Here is a 25,122-nt window from a genome sequence, read left to right on the forward strand (position 1 = left end):
CACATCACAGACAATAAACAATTTCTGAGATGTAACCATTATTTTTAGCCAAAGAATAGGTAGTTTGTGTTAACACCCAAGATATAACAATATTAGTGCAAAACATTAATTTGGTTTTGCTTAGTCCGGGTAAAAGCAATAGTGGCCTTTATTGAGATCTCACATAGTGTCTTTCACATCCACTCAAAACAATCTTTTAAAAGTGTTGGCAAAATTGCAATGAGTCTTGTATTAGCAGTGGAAATGCATCAGAGCACTGTGACACACTTGCTCAGAACTTGCTGGGACAATCGACACATGATGTAACCTGGCTATTTGGACACCTTTCAGCTTGTAAGTCTTTAATGGTGCAAATTGCTAGAAGTGTGAGTAGGCAGCAGGAGAATAGAACATCTGGGAACTTGGTGACCACCACGACCAATAATCTATTGTCTTAACCAATGAGATTTAAAGGTAGAGGAAGAAATATGGGAAACTCAAAGCTAATTTGTGACAGAAATAAAAAAAACAAGAAAATTTGAATTTACAGAGTGAGAAATAAGAGACAGAGCATAAAATTTAAAAAAAAATTAGAAATGAACTTTCCAGAAACTATTTATTACGGGAAGACGTGAGATTCCAAAGTTCCATTTGTTGCCTTTCTGAAAATGTAGCAACATCCTGCCATGTCTTGTTAATGGTAAGCTCCAATTCTTACCAGACCAACAGCAGAGCAATATAAATCATCCAGCAATCTGTGGTGACTCACATTTCAAGCAGTCACTCTTTCTCTCCACTAACCATTGGGCTTGTTAAACATGAATAGTGAGGTGTGCATTAAACACACCATTACTTCCCCAGTAAATCCAATATATATGGAGCTGATGAGAAGTAAGAATGAAGTGCTAACAATGAACAGAAAGACTGAAGTGGAAAGAACCGGATTGGAGACTAAAGTCGGACTTTGTCGTGCTCTTTATTATTGCTATGACCTATAACTGAGCTGAAGAAAGTAATTCCTTGTTGGAAGGTGAAGAACAATTCATGTAAGTTTGGAAATTGAAAAGCCTGCACTGAAATTTGGTTAGGTTTATAGCTACACAGTTTTGAATTTAAAATATATTCTGCTGTTAACAAAACACAGTTGATGATGGTTTATTATATTGCAACATTAATTTACTTTATGACACACTGAACTTTGGAAGTGCTCACTCATCTGAACAAATGGTTATGGTGCTGTGCTGGAAAATTATAACTGTGGCTATTTAAAGCAGTACAGCAGCAGAATGCAGAAAAAATATAAAGTTAATAATTAATAGTCTGCTGTGAATTATTAATGTGAAGCAAACATTCAAGAGACACGATAATGGTATTTAGTGTTGAAAAGAAATGGATGCTTCCCCTTGTCTGTATGTCACTGCTGTTTATTCCTCCAAGTATCACAAGACATTATATTAAAGCAAGTAAGTGGAACACTGTGTTACAATGCTGCTGCCTCACACAGAAAGACGTGGTTTTGAAAGTAGTATGGGTGGATGAGACAAAGCTCCCCCTCTCTGACAACTCTATGATAGCTCATAGTGAGTTTAGACAGCTTCAATCTAATTCCTATCAGATATTAGAAGCCAGCACAGCAAAAGCCATGTGTGGGGTTAACACTAATCGACAATCATTCAATATTTTCGAGGTGCAAATTGGGAAATGCGTCCCATTTCCCAGTGCTGCCATGCCGAATCTTGGTGGGAAAAAAGTATGCATATGATATAAGAGACAGCAAAATAAATAATTCAATAGTTTTGAACAATGTTTTGTCAACAAGGGAAAACTACAAAGATCTATCAAAAAACAGTCAAAAAGAATCTTTATATGTTAATCTTTCAAAGACTTTGATTCCCAAATCCATGAGTTACTGATCCTGTGCAACCACTGTGATCGCTCAATGGTACTTGGGGGGCAGCATATTTGTTCAATGGTTAGCACTGCTACCTCACAGATCTAGGTTCAAATCCATCTTCAAGTAATTGTCCGTGTGGAATTTGCACATTCTCCCTGTGTCTGTGTGGGTTTCCTCCGGGTGCTCCGGTTTCCTCCCACAGTCCAAAGAGGTACAGGTTAGGTGGATTGGCCAACCTAAAATTGCCCATAGTATCCAGGGATATGCAGGCTAGGTGGAATAGCCATGGGAAATGCAGAGTTATGGGGATGGGGTGGATCTGGGTGGGATGCTATTCTGAGGGCAAGTATGGATTTGATGGACCAACTGGCCTGCTTGCACACTGAAGGAATTCTTTATTCTCTACTCCTCTGAATCTGTAGTTTGCAACCTCTTTAGTGGACGCAGGATGCCTTTGTTCATTTAGGTGTCAGCCATTACTATTACAACTGGCCCCATTAAAGACGCTGGAGCAAGTATTTTTGCCTGAGCTTTGCCCCCCTAATCACATGTAATTCATATTTTAGCTTCTGAACAGCTTAAAACCAAATAGTCAAAATTATTGATTTTAACATACGTTAGCCTTATGATGACAAAAAAATAAAACAATAGCCACAAATACTGGCTTGATACAGAGAGTGTTGCAGAGAGAGAAGAAACCACATTAGGGTAGAATTACAGAAGAAGTCCCAAATTAGGAGTAGGATTAGGCCACTCAGCCCTTCGAGCAAGCTTCTAGCCATGCCAATATTTTACAATCTACACCATGAGCTTTTATTTTCTGCAGTAAGCTTTGATATGACAATTGTTCAGATGTCTTCTGGAAATTTAAGGGAAGTACATCCACGAGATCCCCTAAATCTACAGCCTCAAAGAGCTCCAATAAATTAGTTAAACATGATTTCCTTTTCACAAGAATTCATATTATTTCTGCATTAAACATTACACTGAACTCAAAGAGCCTCAAAGAGCTCCAATAAATTAGTTAAACATGATTTCCTTTTCACAAGAATTCGTATTATTTCTGCATTAAACATTACACTGAACTCTTCAAAGTACTTTACAGTAAAGTTTTCTTGTTCAGGTTCTACCTTTATTTGCTAGACATAACATTGCAAAAATGGATACAAAAATAAGATGAAAATTCTTCAACATTCACACTTTAGCTGAATTCTTCATGCTTTATCGCTTCTTTGAAATGAGAACAGTTCAATAAATTAACTTTTATTGAAGCCCACAGTTTTCCTTCCACTGTTTGTGCACAGTTGCTGAGGTAACCAATATGACAGTAACTGCCTTGTATAAGGAATATATTCCATGTTTGATGTTTATATTTGAGGAACATACAGAATACTCAAATGGTGGAAACTTTGAGTTCAAACATTAGCTGTGCTAAAAGTGCATTGTCTTCTCAAACATTGAGTGTCACTTGTACCCTTCTGAAGCAACGCTAGCTAATGCTGCAAAATTGTGACACATGTGCCTTTGATGCTGTACACACTGATTTTGGGGAATACTTAGCCAGTGACTAATCTGCACGTTTTACTTTTGAGTGATTACAAATCATGCTATCATGAAAGTTATTTAAATATATTGGCCTTGATTCCAAAGCCTGCCTTACTCTGATCCTTCAAGAGACGGCTTGAAAGGATTAAAATTCTAAAGATTGTGATTCAGACTCTAGTACAGCACTGGATTGGCTCCTGCTGAAAGCATATGAAGATTTACTTAAAATTTGGGAGTAATTTAAATGTTCATGCAAATGGTGAGCCACATTGTCTGGACCCCCCCCCTACTGCAGCAACAAAAAGGCAGGTGATCGACTGGTTAGAAGAAGCTCAGTGTAAGTTTTAAAGATTTGAATGACTTATGGACCAGGAAGAGCTCGGTAGGCCACTTGAGGAGTCAATGAACTCTACCAGCTCAAGAACTCTGCCCACATTCATTGAAAAGGAGCTCCTGTCTTCCAATGAGGAATAAAAGAATTCTCTCCATTTGCTGAACAAAAAGTAAAGGATTTTGCAGGAGATATGAACTCCAGTGCAACTGGACAGAGCATCTGATTTTAACTGTATGCTGACACACATGTCCACTAGGCTGGTCAATTTGATTTGTTCTCTCGTGTGACTGTGCACTCTCCAATGCAACCCCTGAGCTGAGGTGAATGCACTTGCAAGCCTTTGCTAGTGAAAGACCTGAGAATTGCTCGATTCCATCCTCAATGTGAAAATTTCATGCTAATCTCACGGTACCATGACCTCTCGCTTTGCTCTCATCCCCTGTGATAAAGTACACTTGAGATAAATTTGTATCAATGCCTCAGAATCAACAAGGAACGGCAGTTTATTCATTCAAATAAGGCCTTCGTTATTTGCTCACTGCCGTCACTGACTCTGTCACTCGCAAGTTGGCTTGGAGGCGGGATCATGCTCAGAAGCTGAGCCAACACACAACTTCCTCACAAAAACAAGAATTGATGGAAAAACTCAGCAAGTCTGGCAGCATCTATGGAAACAAGTTGACGTTTCAGGTCCAGTGACCCTCCTTCACAACATTCTACATTTGCTTGTGCCGGGACATCATGAGGATTGGAAGATGTTGCTTACAGCCTAGCAAAAGACCATTCAGCCCTATGTTGGCCTTCACCCTTCGGATGGCAACCATGAAATGATTGTTGATTGTCATTAAAAAAAAATCCCGTTCCCTAAATTCCTTTATGGAAGGAAATCTGCCATCTTTGCTTGGTATGGCCTACGTGTGATTCCAGACCCACAACATTATGGCTGTCACTTAACTGTCCTCTTGACAATTATGGATGGTAATAAATGCTGCCCTAGTCACCTTCAGCAACATCCCACAAAGGTATTAAAAAAATGACTATCTAGATTTATGTCTAGTCCATGTGATAAGTGATTGATCATCACAGGAAATTGCTCCCACTTCCAATCTAACAGCAAGATGAAGCCACAATGCTGTGTTTCTTAAATAAAGATAATGTTATTTATGCCTCAGCAAATATTCTTCAGCAACACAATGTGGCCAAGAATGTTGTAGACTATGCCAGCATTATGCTTCACACAAGCACCCTCCCACCTCTATTTGTCAAAACCTATCAGTATCATCTGATGGCTCTTGTCACAACTGTGGAGTTATGATCCAGTATTTTTTAGAAACACTGGCCTTGGAAAAGACAGCTTTTAAATTGCTTCAGGCCAGACAGAGTTTTGGATTTCAAACTAAATTTCTACTTCAGAGAGAATAAAAGACATTCCTTAATTATACTTCTCTGTGATCTCATCAAGGAGATAATGAAGTTTCATTGAAGGCTCATTGTGAGAATGCAAATTATGCATTGTCCAAAATACAAGCACAGAACCACAAGTGCAGTTTTTGAAGTGTCTATACATTAAATGGAACATGACTTAGTTCTCTGCATGGATCACAGTGGTAATCCTAGCCTACCAGCTAAGGATTAAACAAAAAGCCAAGCAAATGTCTAAACAGAGAGATGTAGTAGAGGGGTGGGGATTGCGGAGGGTGAAACAGAGAAAGAGAATGAGGGAGATAGGACATCTCCCAAAGCAGTTAATGACTGCAGCAGTGTAACTGGGCAGTGAAACTGCTACATCTACAGAGTCAAAACCCAGGAATCTTCCCTATCTCCCAAGATCTGCAGTTCTGTTGAGACCATCTATCGAAGAAAACAACTATTCAACTCCAACAATCATCACACTTGCTAGATCAAGGACTATTTCCTTCACTTCAACAACAAAGATCTGAAGCAATAGTTCCTCAGTGATGCATTGATACTTTCTCCTTACAACTATTCTTTTGTCAAATCTGTATTTGTTTTAATCTTGGTTTATGTATTTTTAAAAAATTATTTTTCTTATTTTTAAGGAACCTTCCACAATAAATGATTTACATTCATTTAGAAAGAGCTGAAAATGTGTTGCTGGGAATCTTGATAAGGTCACCGCCCCCCCCCCCCCCCCCCCCCCCCCCAGCCTCTAATGCTCCAGGGAAATATATCCCAGCCTAACCAACCTCTCCTATAACTCAAACCCTCCAACCCAGCAACATCTTTGACAATTTTTTCTGCACCCCTTCAAGTTTAACAACATCCTTCCTATAGAAAGGCAACCAGAATTGTGCACAGTATTCTAAAAGTGGATTCATCAAAGTATTGTACAGTCCCAACTCCTAAAATCAATGCTCTGACTAATGAAGATAAGCATGGCAAATGCCTTCTTCAGCATCCTGCCTACACACTTTTGATGTACTAGGAACCTGTACCCCTTGGTCCCTGTGTTCAACAACACTCCCCAGGGCCCTACCATTAACTGTGTAAGTCCTGCCTGGGGGTTGCCTGACCAAAGTCCAACACCTCGCATTTATCTAAATTAAACTCCATTTGCCACTTCCCAGCTCATTGGTCAATCTGTTCAAGAACTCTGTGCACTTAGGTAACTTTCTTCACTGTCCATGATACCATCAATTTTGGTGCCATCCACAACTTACTAACCATATCTTCTACAGTCTCATCCAAATCATCGATATAAATGACAAACAACAGTGGACTTAGATTTTGATCCTTGTGGCACACCACTGGTCACTCCAGTCTGAAAAACAGTGCTCCACCATCAGCCTCTGTCTTCTACCATCAAACCAATTTTGTGTCCAATTGGCTATCTTTCCTGGATCCCATATGATCAAACTTTACTAACCAGTCGACCATGCAGGACCTTATCGAAGGCCTTGATAAACTGCATGTAGGCAATGTCTCCAAATTTGCCTTGGTGGCCTCTTCAAAAAACTCAGTCGAGTTTGTGAGAGACAATTTCCCATGCACAAAGCCATGCTGACTCTCCTTAAACAGCCCTTGCCTTTCTAAATGAATAGGAGAAAGTGAGGACTGCAGATGCTGGAGATCAGAGCTGAAAATGTGTTGCTGGAAACTGTGTTGCTGGAACACAGAGACCAAGGGGTAAAGGTTCCTAGTACATCAAAAGTGTGTGGGCAGGATGCTGAAGAAGGCATTTGGCATGCTTATCTTCATTAGTCAGAGCATTGATTTTAGGAGTTGGGACTGTACCAATACTTTGATGAATCCACTTTTAGAATACTGTGCACAATTCTGGTTGCCTTTCTATAGGAAGGATGTTGTTAAACTTGAAGGGGTGCAGAAAAAATTGTCAAAGATGTTGCTGGGTTGGAGGGTTTGAGTTATAGGAGAGGTTGGTTAGACTGGGATATATTTCCCTGGAGCATTGTTGGCTGGGGGGGGGGGGGTGACCTTATCGAGACTTATAAAATCATGAGGGGCACGGATACTGTGAGTAGCCAAGGTCTTTTTCCCAGGGTGGGGCAGTTCAAAATCATTGTGCATAGGTTTAACGTGAGAGGGGAAAGATTTAAAAAAGACCTGAGGGGCAACTTTTTCATACAGAGGGTGGCGTGTGTATGGAATTAGCTGCTAGGGGAAGTGGGGGAGGCTTGTACATTTAAAAGGTATCAGCATGGGTATATGAATAGGAAGGGATATGGATCAAAAGTAGGCAAATGGGACTAGTTCAGTTGGGATACCTGCTCAGCATGGTCAACTTGGACTGAAGAGTTTGTTTCCGTGCTGTATGACTCTATTTAACCTATTCAAACAAAGGGTTAAAAGAGTTATACAAGTCACAGTTCACTGACCACCATGTGGATACATTTGATGGTCATGATATTATTCTCCACTATGTTGAATTATTCAGTTTTATTTCTTGACATGCATAGGATTTGATTTCAATGAAGGACACAAATGAAAACCAAATAATACATTGATCTGCAGGTTTATTTAAAGCTAAGTTGTCCTCTAAATAACCTTTGACTGGAGCATGAGTAGCACTGACTGAAACATCAACTGCATCAACTGTTACTTGCTTTGATAGGATTTCATTCAGGTCCTGAAATGTTTAATTTGGAACCCATTAAGTAGAAACCTTTGGAACCCATTAAGTAGATGCTTACCTGACCATGCTTGGAATCGTACTGACCTTTCAAAGTTTCTGTCAAATTATAAAGTAAATTGCCATAATCCTGCTGATTCATACAGCTGCTCTCTCATTAGAGAGAGAAAGGCAGCTGTGGTGGTTTAACCTGAGGGTCACCATGCCTCAGGTGAGGGGAGAGGTTGAGGAGGAGAGTCATACATGGTGTAGGGACTCAAGCTGTTGGCTTGCCACCCACCTGAGCTAACTGACTCCCTTACCTTGATCCTATCAACACATTCACAATAGCAGTCCTGATTTGAGGGAAATTTAAGTCGAGCGAATACAGAATCACCTACCCAGGATTGATGGAGAATTATGGGCTTCTTTTCAGATAGAATTCTCCTGTTTGCTTCTTTCTTTTGAAGTGATATTCTCTTGCTCTGACTGGATAGCATCAATTGCAGACCATACACTTGCACAGAAGAAAAGTGTGAAATAAAATTTCACTAAATCCTGAACTTCAATGCAGTTGCACCTGTTTTGCTGAAGGCTTCATCTTTGCAGCTTGAAAGGTGATCCCTGTCCCTTGGCTACGCCATAGGCATTGTTGAACAGGGTCCACGGAAATGCCTTGTTACATGCTTTATGGTGTTAGACAGAATCACAGGCAAGATGGGCGACATGGTGGCTCAGGGGTTAGCACTGTTGCCTCACACTGCCAGGGAGCCTGGTTCAATTCCAAAGATCTTTGTGGAGTTTGTATATTCTCCACATGTCTGTGCAGTTTCCTCCAGTTGCTCGGATTTCCTTCCACAGTCCAAAAATGTGCAGCTTAGGTGAATTGGCCCTGTCTGTAGTGTCCAGGGATATGCAGACAAGGTGGATTAGCTAGGGTAAATGTGGGTTTATGGGAAACTGTTTGGGGTCTGGGGCAGATGCTCTTTGGATGATTGGTGCAGATGGGCTAAGTGGCCTCTTTCTGCACTGTGGGGAATTTGATGATGAGATGCTAATTTATGTCAAGATATTTCAGGATCAACAGACTGCAGTAAGAACCTAGGAGTTGACCTTATACACCACAGATTAGGTTAATAGCAGAGATCTTTGACCTCAATCACTGTCTCCATTGGTCTTATCACTAAAAGATACATGAAAAATAACTTAAGGTAGCCTATCAATTAGTGTGCCTCCCATTGAGAGAAGATCATATTGCTCTGGAAGGCCACAAACCCCAAATCCAAGTCAAAAACAGAGGCCAAAATCGAGATTTGCAAAGTGCATATCAGAATTGAGATGCTCTCAGCATAGGGAAATACGATTTCATGATTATTTTCAACTGTTGGAGATCAGCACTTTACACAGCTGGCATTTAAATAAAGGTTGGAACATTTCATCCACAGAATCTATTTAAAATGATCAGAAGAATTGTTCTGCTTTGGAAGCACAATCCAAATGGCATACAGTGGCCTTTATGCATGAAAAATCAAGGGACTTACATGTCCAGCAAAGAGATGTTGCATTCATACATATTTATATAACCATGCATATTACACAGTAGGGTTTTAATCAATATCACATTTTCAATTCTTTTCCAGACATTCTCACATTTTATGATGGGCACATTTTCAAGGGAAAATATCCATTATGTTTCACACATGCTGTGTTAATTCATTAAAGAGGAATCCATACACATCAGTACAAAAATATTACTGATAGCAATTTTTTTTTGTCATTTTCATACATTGGCTGAATTCTACATATTTTATTCCCACTGTGAATTAGAAAGAATTAGTAAATCAAGTTCTATTGACATCCAGGGTTGCTAGCACATTCATTTATGCTGGAAGCAGTGAAGATACTGGAATGATATTTCAGAGTGTAAACTTGGCTGACTGTATTCCATCTATACTTTAGTCAAGCATGTCTTTGGCTAAGTCCTAAGAGCTCACCTGCCAACTGGGGTAAATCATGGGCCCATCTCAAGAGGAAGGGGTAAAACAAGAAATCAATCATTCAAAAACATTTGAAAATATTGATTTTAGATAAAATAATGAGCAACTGGATTTTATTTAGCTGTGCGCGTGACTTAGGGGTCCCTGGTTGTAATAGAAATGTAGTACACAAGCAATTCCCCAAATACAAAATTCATTTAAATTTTACTATATGTGGATTGCTTAAACAACTTTTCAATTGTTCCTGCACTTGCATTTAATTCTAATTTTGCACATTCTCTCTGTGTCTGTATGGGTTTCCTCCAGGTGCTGCGGTTACCCCCCACAGTCCAAAGATGTGCAGGTTAAGTGGATTGGCCATGCTAAATTGTTTTGTCGTGTTCAGGGATATGTAGGTTAGGTAGATTAGCCATGGGAGGTGGGTCTAGGTGGGATGATCTTCTGAGGGTTAGTATGGATTTTATGGACCAGATGGCATGCTTCCATTCTGTAGGGGTTCTGTGAATCATCACTGGGGTCAACCAACGTTCAATACTTTATTAGTAGTGTGTCTACTGCTTAGAATGTGTTGGTTGGAGGCATTCTGTGAAGATTCATATTTTTTAAAGAAACCCCTTTATTAGCGACAAATCAAAAATCTCTCTTGTGAAACAGATGGTAATAGCCTTCAGTTCATTGCTCCATTTATGATAAATAGAACATCCTGAATACTAACCTCAAAGACTTCCGTTTATATTGAGGCTTGTTCCTTTCAAATATCTTGATGTGCTTCATGAACACTAAATTACAAAATTGTAGTGAATACTATCAAAGGAAACGAAGTAAATATCTTATTTACTGCAGAATCTCATAACTTTGAGATAATTGATCAATTAATATTATCTGATGGTCTTGATCAATACATACAATTGTCATCGATTGTTTTGTTAATAATTATTTAACTAGTTTGTTTACTAAAACACAATTGTAAGAATCTGCATTGATAATGTAAGTTTCAGGCACTCTAAAATGTAAACTACATATTTATATAGGCCTCTCTGTCCAAACAGGTTGAAGGTTTAAGGGGTTTGCCTTTATTGAATAAGTGAAATTTAACAGTCACATTAGCAATTAATACTATCTGTCAAAGATTATAAATGTAACAATGGCTGACCATTGATCCAATTTTCAACCAGTGTGCCATGACAAGTGAGAAGAGAGCCGCAAAATGTCTGTGAAGGTGCACTGCTTTACCTAGCGTCAAGGTTGCATATATGTTTCTGATCTCTTCCACAGCCAAGGTGTTTATTTATGAAGGTAGTGTCTGCTGACACCCGGTAACCCCTATGGACTTCGCCTGAGTGAGTCTCCAGAGCAGTACATGAGTAAACTTCCAATGCCATGCATGTGGTGTGAAGGGACATACACATCATTCTGGTCTTTCTGTGCTACATGAAAGGCAGGCATTGCTATGGCTAAATACTAAGAGTCAGACTCCTGGAGTTATTGGCCAGCCTGACCCAAGGGACACATGCAAGCAGTTTGCTTGAGCCTTCAGTAGAGCATCTCACAAAAACATTGGCAATTCCATTATATTTGATGCAATATTCATGGAAAATTTGGAAATAAGAGGTCACTTTTTTTTCTTCTGTATAGTATAGCTTTCTGTATATATTGTTTTATGTCTTTATTCTCCTGATGCTCCAATACCTGTTCCATTTACTTTGAGGGAATACATCTCAGATCCATTGGTGCAACACACAGGCAGGGGATCAAGCACCTGTGTGTAGTTAGAATATAGAACATAGAACAATACAATGCAGAACAGGCTCTTCGGCCCTCGATGTTGCGCTGACCTGTGAACTATTCTCAGCTCATTCCCCTACACTATCCCATTACCATCCATGTGCTTATCCAAGGATTGTTTAAATTTCCCTAATGTGGCTGAGTTAACTACATTGGCTGGTAGTGCATTCCACGCCCTGAGTTATTTAAAGGTTGGGACAACTCCTTTCATTTTCTGGGCCCAGTTTTTTTCTTCGATTTCTAGGCCATGGCTTCCCTAGATGGGGTTCAATGCCCCAAGTGAGGTCATGAATTGAAATTTTGGGATTGTGAACTAAGAGTCTACAATGACCACCATGGAACTCTGACCAAGTTTTAACAGCCACATTCCTACTCTCTAAAAAAAACCCATTCTCACAATTCTCACAGAAGTGTTAATGCAATTATCAAACCTTTATATGGGTTCATAGACAGAAAAACATTTGGGAATCACTGTTTTAGGTGGAGCATCATTGTATCAAAGTCCAATGCTTCCAGCTACAGTCTCTGAAATTATAACCTTAAAGAAACAACTTCAAACACTTCTTGACTTAGAGTCAATCCACTAGCACAGATTAATTTCTATTTCAGCAAAATGTTGAATTCAGGAATAATACAGGAAAATTGTTGCTGAAGAAGTTCTTTATTGGTTTGTTTTATAAAAGGACACAATTTACCAATTAATTGAATACATTGTTTGTCGCTGAACATTGCATTTTCTACCTTTCCTCACTTTGATGTTACCTGGTCTATTTTAAAGGAAACAAATTCTTTTAAAAATTGGTTAAAAATCTAATAAACCCACTGAACAATTATTAGCCAGGAGGTTAATAAGAACGCTTTCATTTTCAACTTACAATCTTCTCTGAGCTACCAAGCTGAAAGCTCAGAAAAAAAAATCAAACTGCAATTTATGAATGTCAAGTACATTCAGGTATTTCGTAATGCTCCTGTAAATCATGAATAATAGTGATTCCAGTATTTAGTAGCACTGCAGAATTCTCTACTTTCAAGAAATTTGTTTGCAGGAAGAATAAATGTTAATCCCAACGCATTCTAAGATGAAACGAAAAGTGCCCACAACTCAAAATGGAAAGGGGTGTTTGGGAGAAACAAAAGTGAGGAATACTTAATGCATGAACCAAAGCCAAAGGCAAGGCTAATATGCTAACACATTGAGAGCAACTGAGGATAGTTAGACTTTTTTTTTCACTCAGTTGATCTTTTGGCTGAGTTTTTCAGAAGGTCAATTTTTGCCAGCAGTTTTAATTATTTTTATCAAGGTTCTTGGTATGTTTATTAATGCCTCTGGTCACAGAATGCGGCAAATTGTAAAGATAGTGGTGAAACTCTCTGTTCAGTACTTGCTTTGAAATGCATCAATAATTTCATTAGATTAAACAGAGGGATTTGGGACAAACATATTTGTGTGTTTGGGAATTGCTACACTAATAACAATATTGCAATTAATGCTTGCTGTCATTATAGGAATCTGCTGTTTACTTCTGGAAACATACAACATAGATTAACTTCAGAACCCAGGAGTCACTGTCAGTCATTCCCTGCCCATCCATTGAAGAGGGTATTGCAGCCATCACTAATGAGTCAACAGAAAAATCACTGAATGGCATGAGCACAGGGCTCTAACTCAGCTGTTTCTCATGTGAAACAACAGAAAATATGGTGCATTGAGAAACAAATTAATGTTGACAGTTTATAAGTGATAATTTCTGATAAACAATTCTTCTGGTGCTTTTCTTTAACAAATGTCTATTCTAATTCCTCAGAAGAAAATTAACATGAGAGATTTTATAGTTAGAATGTTTTTGCCTATACTTATTTATTTCTCTCCTTTAATCCCTTCTATATCTTTGTCTTGCTTCTCATAATTAGTTTGAATATAATTTTTTATTTTTCTATTTAAACTCTACATGTCCCACTGAGAATTCTTCAATATTGTGACAATGGTGCTCCTTTAACAAGACTATGTTGTCATCGGTTTTCTTTCCAGAGGGGTTGTAAATGCACAGGTTCTGAGGGAGTCTGTTTTGGATGGGTTTTAGGGCCAGTTTGATTATAGATATCAGATACTGCCTCAGGCAATAGGCTTTCAAGTTTAAAAAAGAAGTTCACAATGAAAGGGGAGTGGTTAGTTCTCCCAGCTCAGTTTTTCTCTGGTTCTGTTTTTAGCAGTCTGGCTGTTCAGAGTTTTTTGAGGATGCTGATCAAAGGAACAGCTATGTGGAAGAGGGTGTTTCATGCTGAATCTCTCTGCCATCTCTCTCTCTCCCCTGTACAACCCTGTGTTTAATTTTCCTTTTTTGCCAAGGGGTGTTTATGGCGATTGTTGCAGGAATTTGGAACAGCATCATTAAGTTGGAATAATCTGTTGGGTTTAGAATAACGTAAAATATGTTATTCTGTATTCTGTTCTCTTTGTTTGTGTTTCATTCAGTACTCTGTAAATAAATTATGTTTTGTTTAAAACCAAGAAGTTTTGACCAACTGCATTACTCCTAGAATATCCACTATGCACCTGCTTAAAACGACTAGAAAAGCTAGGGTCTGGGCTACCTTCTTGAAATGTTTTGAGGGGGTCTGGACTATTCCATAACAATATGTTGGGCTGAAGGGCCTTGATATTACTTGCCACAGACAATTACCACATTCCCGAGCAGAATGAACCAAACGGATACTTATAACCATTTTCTTCTGACAAATTGGTAAAGATTTCTCTGCAGAGACCATGGTCAACTGTCAAAGACATGGATGGAAGTAGTCACTACCTTTCTTCTCAGAGCAAAATTTGGACATTGGTGTTAGTATATTCATAAACTCAAGGAATCGTAGGCTAATTGAGCTTTGATCATAAATGCAACACTTGATAGAATTAATTGACAGCTGGTGAACCTATTTTGGCCAACAACTGTCTCATTTCCAAGTCAATTGCCCAGTTGGATAATCAGGCTACAGCCACAAACCTTCCCAAAGAACTAATCCAACCCTTGGCATCACACATGAGTAGCATGGCATTTCAGTAATGCTGCGAGTATACATTAAAACAACAATAATCATCTACCTAATTCAAACTGTTACTAATTTGCACACAAACATAATTTTATTTTGAGGCTAGATGAAATATTTATCACAAGACTAAAAAAGGGACTTCCATGCCTCACAATTTGTCCCTGTAATTACATGTTATGATTCCAGTAGGCCTATGATGCAACCCACCTATTTTGTGAGTCACTAATTTGATTTAATTTTTGTACAAATGAATGGATACAATCATGGGAATAATGTTTTCCTAAGGTGGAAAAGGAAACAGGAGACTAGCAACTGTGATTCTTTCAGAGGTATTTATCTCCCAAATCTGCATGTTTCCTAACACGGGTGTCTTATTCCTGCCGCCTGCATCAAATTGTCTGGGTTATTATTATTGCATTACACAAATTGGTTGCATGACCTTGTCATATGTACTTAACAGAGAAATCATGTTGAATCAACCAAAATTTTGATTCGATAAAGGAAGCAATAGCATCTCCTATCAGACTGATACTTGACTGATATTTGTCCTCACAGCTACAAGGCTCTCATGTGAACATCAGAAGCAAATTATACTCTTGGTAAACAAACAATCTATGCAATGAAACTTCATTTGTGAGGTTGAAAAGTTGGCACATTTGGACATTTCCCTTTTTATTGTGTGGACCAAAGATATTGCCCAATTGTGCCTAAACAAAAATATCACCTTAGGAGAACATTATTCCCATGATTGTATCCCTTCATTTGTACAAAAATTAAATCAAATTAGTGACTAGCAAAATAGGTGGGTTGCATCATGGGCCTGTGATTCTTCAACATAAAAATCCTCCAAACACACCTCTCATATAATGTTCAAAACTCTAACATGGGAAAGGCCTGTCAAAAGTTAATGCTCTTGTCTGAATCTTGTGGTGAAGGGGAGAAAAATTCTGAAAACTGAAACCAGGATCATTTTACAGTCTGAAATTAAGGCTGCTTGAAGCTTTTTCATTTCAATGGGAGATAATTTTGTGTGAAGGATAGAGGAGAGGATGAACCTTATTTCAAAACAGTAGTGGTTCTGTGATTTGACCAGCTTTGAATTTGAAAGCATTTTGCTGTCTTGTAAGGTCATATGTGGCTGTGAATTCTGAAACATACATAAAACTCTGTGAATTGAATATGCTTGTTAAACCTATATGCAGAAATAATCTTCTGTAGGCATAGCTGATGAAGGATTAATTTACATCTTCTGGTGTAGTGAGATAGCCATGGAAACTCAGCTTGTGTTCCACTTGGATAAAGATGCAAAATACTTAATTTAGTTTTGTTTTGAGACAATGTCACTTAATTTTCTTGATGCAAAGTTAAACATCATCTACACTATATGGACAGAAGTATTTCCCTTTTACGTAAAATATTTCGAAAGCACAAATTATATTGTTGAGCAGTGTGTAATACCGCAGCCACTCTGTTATGTGGGGTGGGGGTGGGGGTGGGGGTGGGGGGGAGTAAATGACCAGTCAGGTGCAGAATGAAGCCGACAGTGAGGGTTCAATCCTTATATTGGCTCTGTTAACTCATAGAAACCCTTCTCCTCATCTTGTCCCATGCTTATGGACTGGTTATTCTTAAGCTACACTTAAGCTATTGTTTGTTTCAATAGCTTTGGTCCTGAGAACTCTGGCTTGTTACCTTACTCTGTCATGTTTGGCTTTAATTATGGGCATTGACTGTGGTCTTATTGATGGAGGCAACAATCTTTGAACCTTCAAATTGAAATTTCACAGAATTCTAATAGGAAGATGGGCATATCATGCACTAGACTGACTAGCCGCAAGAAGATGGCAGCTGGGCAGATTGACACAGTCAATTCAAAATGTTGTCGGCAAGACTGTTGAATCAGTTTTGACGGCTACGACTTCAGTTAGGTCTGAACAGCTGACAGGCACTCAGCCAGTCTTTGAATTGATAGAAGAGGTGTGTCTCACCTTGTCTAACAAAGGAATCAAAGGAGAGATGGAAAAGTGGAGTACAGACCGCAATCTGATTTTACTGAATGGCAGAACTACCTCAAGGGCTGAAGGACTATTCCTGCTCATAATTTGTATGATTCTGGATGATTCCATCAAGGATCGCAAGTAAATGCCAAAGAGGAAAGAATCAAAAATTGGTCGCATGTTAAAGTTTATTATGCAGAAATTAGCACATACGACAGCAATAAAACCTGTCACTGAAATTATGTAATTTGAATAGAGTTAAAAAAAGCACATAAACTTTAAGAGCTTTGCAAAACCAACAAAATGAGACTGCTCTTGCAGAGAAGTGCACTGTTCATATTGTCATTGTTCGTAAGATAGAAACATAGTTTTCCAACGTGCGTTAAAATTTTCATTCTGTCTCAAGATTCCTGGACCGTCTCATGGTTTATAGAAAGGCTTCTGTCAAGGAAGGCGAGGCAAGATGCCAACAAAATGTGAGCATAAGAGGTATAGCTAGTAAGTTTGCAGATGACACCAAAATTGGAGGTCTAGTGGACAGCGAAGAAGGATACCTCAGATTACAATAGTATCTGGACCAGATGGGCCAATGGGCTGAGAAGTGGCAGATGGGGTTTAATTCCGATAAATGCGAGGTGCTGCATTTTGGGAAAGCAAATCTTCGCAGGGCTTATACACTTAATGGTAAGGTGCTAGGGAGTATTGCTGAACAAAGAGACCTTGGAATGCAGGTTCATAGCTCCTTGAAAGTGGAAACGCAGGTAGATAGGATAGTGAAGAAGGCGTTTGGTATGCTTTCTTTTATTGGTCAGAGTATTGAGTACAGGAGTTGGGAGGTCATACTGTGGCTGTACAGGACGTTGGTTAGGCCACTGTTGGAATATTGCATGCAATTCTGGTCTCCTTCCTATCGGAAAGATTTTGTGAAACTTGAAAGGGTTCAGAAAAGATTTACAAGGATGTTGCCAGTGTTGGAGGATTTGAGCTGTAGAGAGAGGCTGAACAGGCTGGGGCTGTTTTCCCTGGAGCGTCGGAGGCTGGGGGTTGACCTTATAGAGGTTTAAAAAATTATGAGGGGCATGGATAGGATAAATAGACAGTCTTTTCCCCGGAGTGGGGGAGTCCAGAACTAGGAGGCATAGGTTTAGGATGAGAGGGAAAAGATATAGAAGAGACCTAAGACGCAGAGGATGGTACGTGTATGGAATGAGCTGCCAGAGGAAGTAGTGGAGGCTAGTACAATTGCAATATTTAAAAGGCATTTGGATGGGTATATGAATAGGAAGGGTTTGGAGGGATATGGGTTGGGTGCTGGCAGGTGGGACTAGATTGGGTTGTGACATCTGGTCAGCATAGACGAGTTGGACTGAAGGGTCTGTTTCTGTGCTGTAGATCTCTATGACTCTATGACAAATCTGTCAATCATTTCTCATACCGTTAGCAGAGGAAAGATTGTGTCAAAATCCGGAAGAACCACAGATGCTGTAAATCAGAAACAAAAGCAGGAATTTCTGGAAAAGCTCAGCAGGTCTGGCAGCTCTGTGGAGAGAAATCAGAGTTAACATTTCGGGTCCTGTGACCCTTCCTCAGAACTGGAAATGCCTGTGTTTATCTTGACTACGCCTGTAAGGGAAATAATGATCTAAATATAAACTCACAGCATCTGACAAGTATGAAAGGAAATTGCAAAAGATTGGGTTAAATTGAACAATGCAATTTTGAGGACGATCTTCCAAAGTTTCATGAAGAAACCAAAGTTGATATTCTTTCAAGCCACTAGGTGACACCAAAGCCAACAGTCAATGCAAACAATAGAATTTGGATTCAAACACCTGTTGACTGGCTTAAAGAGGATGAACGTTCATTATGCCACCGGATAATATGAAAAACTGTCTGTTGATATTCAGAAGAAGTTCATAATCATTACATTAATCTGAGATATAAATAGCAAAGAAACAACAAGAAAGATAAGTGACTGCCACATTTATAAATTCTTAAACTGATACCTTATTACCAGATGTGTCTCAACTAAATCTGCAGCACTGCATGGTATAAACAAACAGTTTCATATCCTACAAACATAGGTGATGGATGCATCAATATTTGTTGTGGGTTTTAAAAATAGTTTTTCACTAATCTTTTTAGACCTGTTCAAATAAGTGGGACCTGAACCCAGTACTCCGAGCCCAGGGGTAGGGATACTCGCTCTCTCCCCCCAGACCCTTTCTTGTTGATTGATGTTTGCAAAGTTCAGCCGGGGAAAGTTCCAGAGATAAGGTCACAAAAAACATTCTTTTCTCAATAGAAATCTGCTCATCAATGTTTCTTAATGAAAAATAAAAAAAACTAAAAGTGATATAAAAGATCATTCATGACTGGACCTCTTGCTGGCCATCTGCCCAATGAAATACCACATTCTCACTATTCAATGGACAGAGTTAACATGTGCAATGATAGAGTGCCATTCACCATCTATGGAATATGCTTTGCACTGAATCAGTTGTTTTGCCATATTGTCATCTCAGGATTTAGGAAAAATTGGACTAAACTACCTGCATCAGGCAACACAAAAATAATGACAAACCCAATCCAACATCCCAGAAAATGTAAGAAAATAATTTTGTCATTACCCAACTGTTCCCTCCTGTTACAGTCTCTCGAACCAACAGATACTGAATATGTCCTCTCAAGATTATTAGATTCCATCAACCTGAAAGCGCCTCACACATAAACATCAAGCAATAGCTTGATCAACAGCTCTGAAGCAGGTGACAATCCTAATATAGCTCAGACTGTAGACAGATGGTTTATTTAAAGTTGATGCTGAGACAAGATGTAATCTCCATATCCAGAATAGAAGGTTCAAGTCTCACTCCGGGGACAGGATCTGAATTGTACAGACCATTTTTAGTGGGAGCTAGGCTACTTACCACCAACCCAATTCCCCATAATATGGGATTTGGACCTAACATTTTTAAAAAGATCATTAACAGATAATTGAGATTATTAACAAATCAATTGAACTGACTATTTAGTTGGTCAAATGCAGAAAGGATAGCTAATGGTGGGGAAGTCCAGAAGCGGAGATCATAGTTTAAGGATATGGGTAAACCTTTTAGGACTGAGATGAGGAGAAATTCCTTCTGTGGAAACCTGACTGTTCAGAAAGTGGCTGAGGCCAAAACATTGTGTTATTAAGAAGGACATGGATAAAGCTCTTGTAGCTAAAGGGTTTGAGGGATTTGTGCGGGCAATAACATTAACGAGCTCGATGATCAGCCATCATCATATTAAATAGGGGAGAGTGCGATGGCTCAAATGGCTTACTCCTGCTCCTAGCTCCTTTGTTTCCATGCTCACATCACACAGTAAAATCGCAACATGTTAAACGTCGATGGTTAGTCTTTTTGGTCATATTGATGTTATCAGCCAGTCCTGCCAGTAAGACATCAAATTTTATTGATCAATGTCCATGATGAACCACACTTTCAGACAGGCTAGTCTGGATTAGCCCAACAGGGAGACATGTGCTGTTGGATCAGCTGCCTTATGAAACTATACACCTTTGCTTTTGGTGAACACAAGGTGCTAAAACAAAAGCGTGGGCAGATTTCAAGTTTAAATGAAAACAACAGAAACATGTGGAGCATTTCCCAACAAGATTCTGATATCTCCTTTTATACATATTACCTGTCCAAGTAGTGACTAGGCTACTGTCAGTGAAGAAACTGATCGGGGAGTATACAGAGTTTCGGGGAAAATGCTCCAAACCTTCTTGCCTTTTCTTTTGAACTTGTAACCTGCCCAAAAAAAGGCAGAAAGTTTCAAAAGGCTTGAATACTATAGTTCCCCTTTCATTTTCTTTGCTGTCAGCAATGAGGTCATGTAGCTGCCACCTGAGGCCACCACACATATAACAAAGCTCAAGTTTATCAAATTTCAGGGAATTCCTGTGTGATTCAACCTACGGAGATGTTTCTATAAGACAGTTCCATAAGGCAGACAGGCAGGGATGGGCATGTCTTTTTTTTTAACCAGACTGGTTAGAAGTTGGGAGGGAAAGTGTTTAAATGGCACCTACTAATATACTACTCCTCCCTTCATCACTTTGAAAGCTGGTGACCAAACGAAATCCTCCCACTCTCCTACTCTGTCCATATTGTGGGACACATGTCTGCTTTGTCCTTGAGTACCTGCAGTCCCAGCAGTTTCCATTGCTGAATGTTGGTGCTACTGAGACTGCTGGAGGTGCCAACCAATTAGGCAGTTGCTGAAGATGGGATGTCCTCCAATTGAGGGATATAAGTCTCACCCTCACCTCATTGATAGTTCCAGCAGCATGCAACTGTTGCAGGTCAGTACTGCTAATATTTGACATTACTTCCTGGGGGGAAACAATAGTCCCAACATCCCTGTGAATTTGATTCCATGCACTCAGAAAGAAAACTGACCTTCCAGGGTAAAGCAGAGGGAGTTCAACATTGTTAGATGTCTTGTCATAAACTTTCATAGAATCCTTATTCTGTGGAATCAGGCCATTCGGCCCATTGGGTTCACACTGACCCTCCACACAGCATCTCACCCAGACTTGTCCCATCCCTCTAACCACACATTTTACATGGCTAATCCACCCTACCTGCACATCTTTCTGACTGTGGGAGGAAACTGGGGCACCCGGAGGAAACCCACGCAGACACGGAGATAATGTGCAAACTCCACACAGACAGTCACCTGAGGCTGGAATCAACGCAGGTTTCTGGTGCAGTGAGGCAGCAGTGCTAATCACTGAGCCACTGTGCCATTCCTTTGAATGCAACATCAAATTGAGGCCTCACTGTCCTCTCAATTGGGCATAACAGGTGTCAAGGCATTATTCCGAATTTAACAGGCTAGTTAGTGTCAGTGTCTGGACCAATAAATATCCCTTTGTGACATTCACAAAATCACACTGATTGTGGGCTCTTGCTGTGCAGATGTATTGTTCTGACCTCCACTACATTCATGCTGGTATACCACTTGTCAGCTTTGACCCTGTGCGGGGACTGTTGCTTCTGAATCCGAACAGGTCCATTCCCACTCAACATAGTTTAAGATAATGCTTCAGTTTGATGACAAGGGAATGCAGTGCTGTCAGAATGCTAATCATTTCATTGTTGCTTGCAAGACATGGTCTGCACACTAATTAGCTATTATTTTGCCCTGTGTTACATCACTGCCAACTATTTAAAAATACATTTTACATGGTAAAGTGCTTTGAGATGCCCTGATATCATGCAAATCTACGTTCTGCACCATTTTCACATTCAGTCTAAATTCACAATGGCCTTTTTATTCTCATCTCCTTTTCTTCTTCTCAACTTCTGTCACTCCCTCAGTTCATATATTTTCTGTTCCTCCCTGATCTCCACTTCAACAATTGCTGGGATGAAACCTTTGTAAAAACTCTTATGAGATCAAGCATTACATTTACAACATATAGAAAGATCTATTGTGTTCAGTAGAAAGTCAAATTAGGTGAACTACAATACAGGAGGCTTTCCGATCTTGAACTCACATCAACAGGCTCATTTAAAATTATTCTTCATGTTTCGGGTGCTCACTGCTCGTTAAAATATTCAGCTCACAGGATGGAAAGATGTAAGAGATATAACTGTGTATTCATAAAAGAAAACACGCACAACTACAAAATATATAATTCATCAACATCCAGTTCTGGAAAAGAATTGAAAAAGCTGTTAAGAAAGTAATTGGCTGAAGTCATGGTCTGTGATCTTGGGAAACTAATATTGATGATCATATCTGTCCATTCATTTAAAAAATGCCATTAATGCTGAAGAATGTCCTCAGAAATGCACAGCTCTTTAGTGAATTTTGCTGAACTTTTAATGTGGCTGAAATAGTTTGCAGACATGTAAGAATGTTCATCTGATATTTCAGTTTTATCTGTAGATTCCCAGCCTTACTGGAGAAATAAATAGTGTGACTGGAGTAAATAAGTACCTAAAATAATTAAACATGAAAGAAAACAAGTCTCTAAAATAACAACATATATTCACTTTCCAATTCACTTTGGTAAACAATCCATCTCAAATAATTTTGGTCTAGAGAATGGAATTGTTTCTTTTATTAAGTCAAATACAAGATGCAACATTTTTGGTTCATCTCTCTTAATATACCTCAGAAACTTGAGGCGAACATCTAACATTCCGAATTCATTTTAATCACCATATGTTGCAGCATTAAAAAGAAGATATACATGCTAAAATAAGTTATTAATGCACCATTAAACTTCTCCGAAAGAAAATCTCAAGAGAATTAAAGAAATCAAAGACTCCATGTGAATGCTATGAATGGAAGGCTGGTTTGAAACATCAGATTTTGAGTGGGTCTGGCAATATCTGAGTTGGAGTGTTGACACCAGTATTCCATAAGGAGTTGCAACCCTCACCAATCTGCTTAAGGAGAGAGAATTACCATCTTCCAAGCAAATGTGAAATAAATGTGTCCAGAGAAAGCATTAAAAATAAGTTTGATTAATTACTGCATTCCTGTCCCATGGACAATCGGCAAAGTCATGAAGGAATCATTAACATGTTCTGATATGGCACATGCTTAGTTTGGTTACTATTCAACTTTAGGCCTCCTTATGGCCTGGTCTCAACATAGATGCAACAGCTGAATTCAAGAGATGAGGTGAAAATGACTGTGTATGGATAAAGTAGAACTCTCCAGTGGTTAAAATCAACCTGGTATGAAGGAAGTTAGCTGTGGTAGCTGAAGGCCAATCATTTCAGCTCCAGAGAAGTGTTGTTGTAGTTAGTCAGGGCAGTGTTTGAGGCCAGAACCATGTTCAGCCAAATCAAACACTTCAGTAAGTCATGAATCTCAAGTTAACATGCCAATTACCGTATTAAACATCCCTTTGTTCCAAATATCGATGTGTATTAGCTAGAGATTACATTCCAGCAAAGCACAAAGACTTCCATAGCATCAGCTCCACTATTAAACAGATACTGTCCATGTAAATACCATCACTCCCAATTTCCCCATTAATCACACAGCATCATGCTTAGGACAGACAGCAAAATAATCATCAGGAGGCTACAGTTCTGGAACTCCAAGCTGAACAGCTTTATGGAAGTAACTTCACCACATGAACTTTGGTTCAAGATGGTTGACAGTTCAAGAAAATGGCTAACAACCTATTTTACAAGCTACTGAAGTTAAGCAATGAATTTTAGCCTTGCAATAATTTACCTCATCGCAAGAAATATTTTTTTGAAAAGACTTAGTATAAAATAAGAGGCAACAATGAAGTATCAAAATGACAAAGTGGTGATACTTCACTTTGCATCATTGGTACTGAATTTTTTTGTGTGGGATGAACACAGCATTGATCGATACTCACCAAGTGAGGAGGTGGACAAGTGAAGTCTTTGGTATTTCCCATAGGTGGGAGGCAGAGCGATATAATATCTCTTCCATTTCAGTACTGTTTTCGAGGAGTGAAGTAAGTCTTCCATAAAAGTTAAAGTTCTCGATTGGACTAAGGCAAATTTTAAGGTCATGAAACAAGAATTTCCAAAAGTTGACTGGATTAGATTATTCACAATAAAGGGATGACTGACAAGTGAGAGGCCTTCAAAAGTGTGATAATGAGAAGTGTTATGTTCCTGTTAGAGTGAAAGGTAATGCTGATTTGAGATCAATGGATGGACAAAGATACTGAGGTTCTAGTCAAGAATAAAAACAAATCATATTATATATAGACAACTATGATCAACTGAATCTGTTGAAGAGTATAAAGAGTGTGCGGACATTCTTAAGAAGGTAATCAGGAAGGCGAAGAGACATATAAGATACCTTGGCAGGAAAGGTTAAAGATAATACAAAGCGTTTTAATGAATAAGAACAACAGAGCAACTACAAAGACTATAAAGATCAACAAGGCTGTCTTTGCATTAAATCTCCATGTTTGTCTGTTTCACTGGACAGCACATTTCCCAAATTAGTGCTGCAGGAAATCATTTCAGATTCAACAAGCCCAAGGTCATTTCCTTCTGTTCTGAAGGAACAGAAGAGCAATACTTTGTTTTTCAAGTGGTCATTTAACAGTCATTAGGGCCATGGACATTTGTGGGAAGGACTCCTGGGGAATCTATAACTGGCTGAAAAGAGTCTGCAACTTTCAGATTTTACGTTGTGAATAAAATTTTGTCATTCTGAATGTAGGAAACACACAACTTAGGCAAAATTATAACAAGGATAAAGGGAAGTAAAATGTACATTCACACAAACACAGTAAGGACAAAAAGTGTAGATTGCAAGACAAGAGTTTTGGTGTCTAACAAGCTTGGGAAATTTCGCTCTTCAAATGAGCCATGGACATGTCAATTTGTAGTTTTGTGCCGATGAGGAGTTAAGGAAATTATGATCAGTCTGTTTGACTTCCATAT

The 25,122-nt window shown here is 39.0% G+C and overlaps 1 protein-coding gene across 7 annotated transcripts in view; it reads right to left on the reverse strand.

The window, feature by feature from the left end:
• Positions 1 to 25,122, reverse strand: part of astn2 (astrotactin 2) — a 1,590,397-nt gene that overhangs the window by 1,003,907 nt on the left and 561,368 nt on the right. The gene's annotated exons all lie outside the window — the stretch shown is intronic.

Source organism: Chiloscyllium plagiosum, unplaced genomic scaffold (genome assembly GCF_037043375.1).
Source record: "Chiloscyllium plagiosum isolate Xiang-an unplaced genomic scaffold, Cpla_swu_hap1 HiC_scaffold_21, whole genome shotgun sequence".
Taxonomy (NCBI): domain Eukaryota; kingdom Metazoa; phylum Chordata; class Chondrichthyes; order Orectolobiformes; family Hemiscylliidae; genus Chiloscyllium; species Chiloscyllium plagiosum.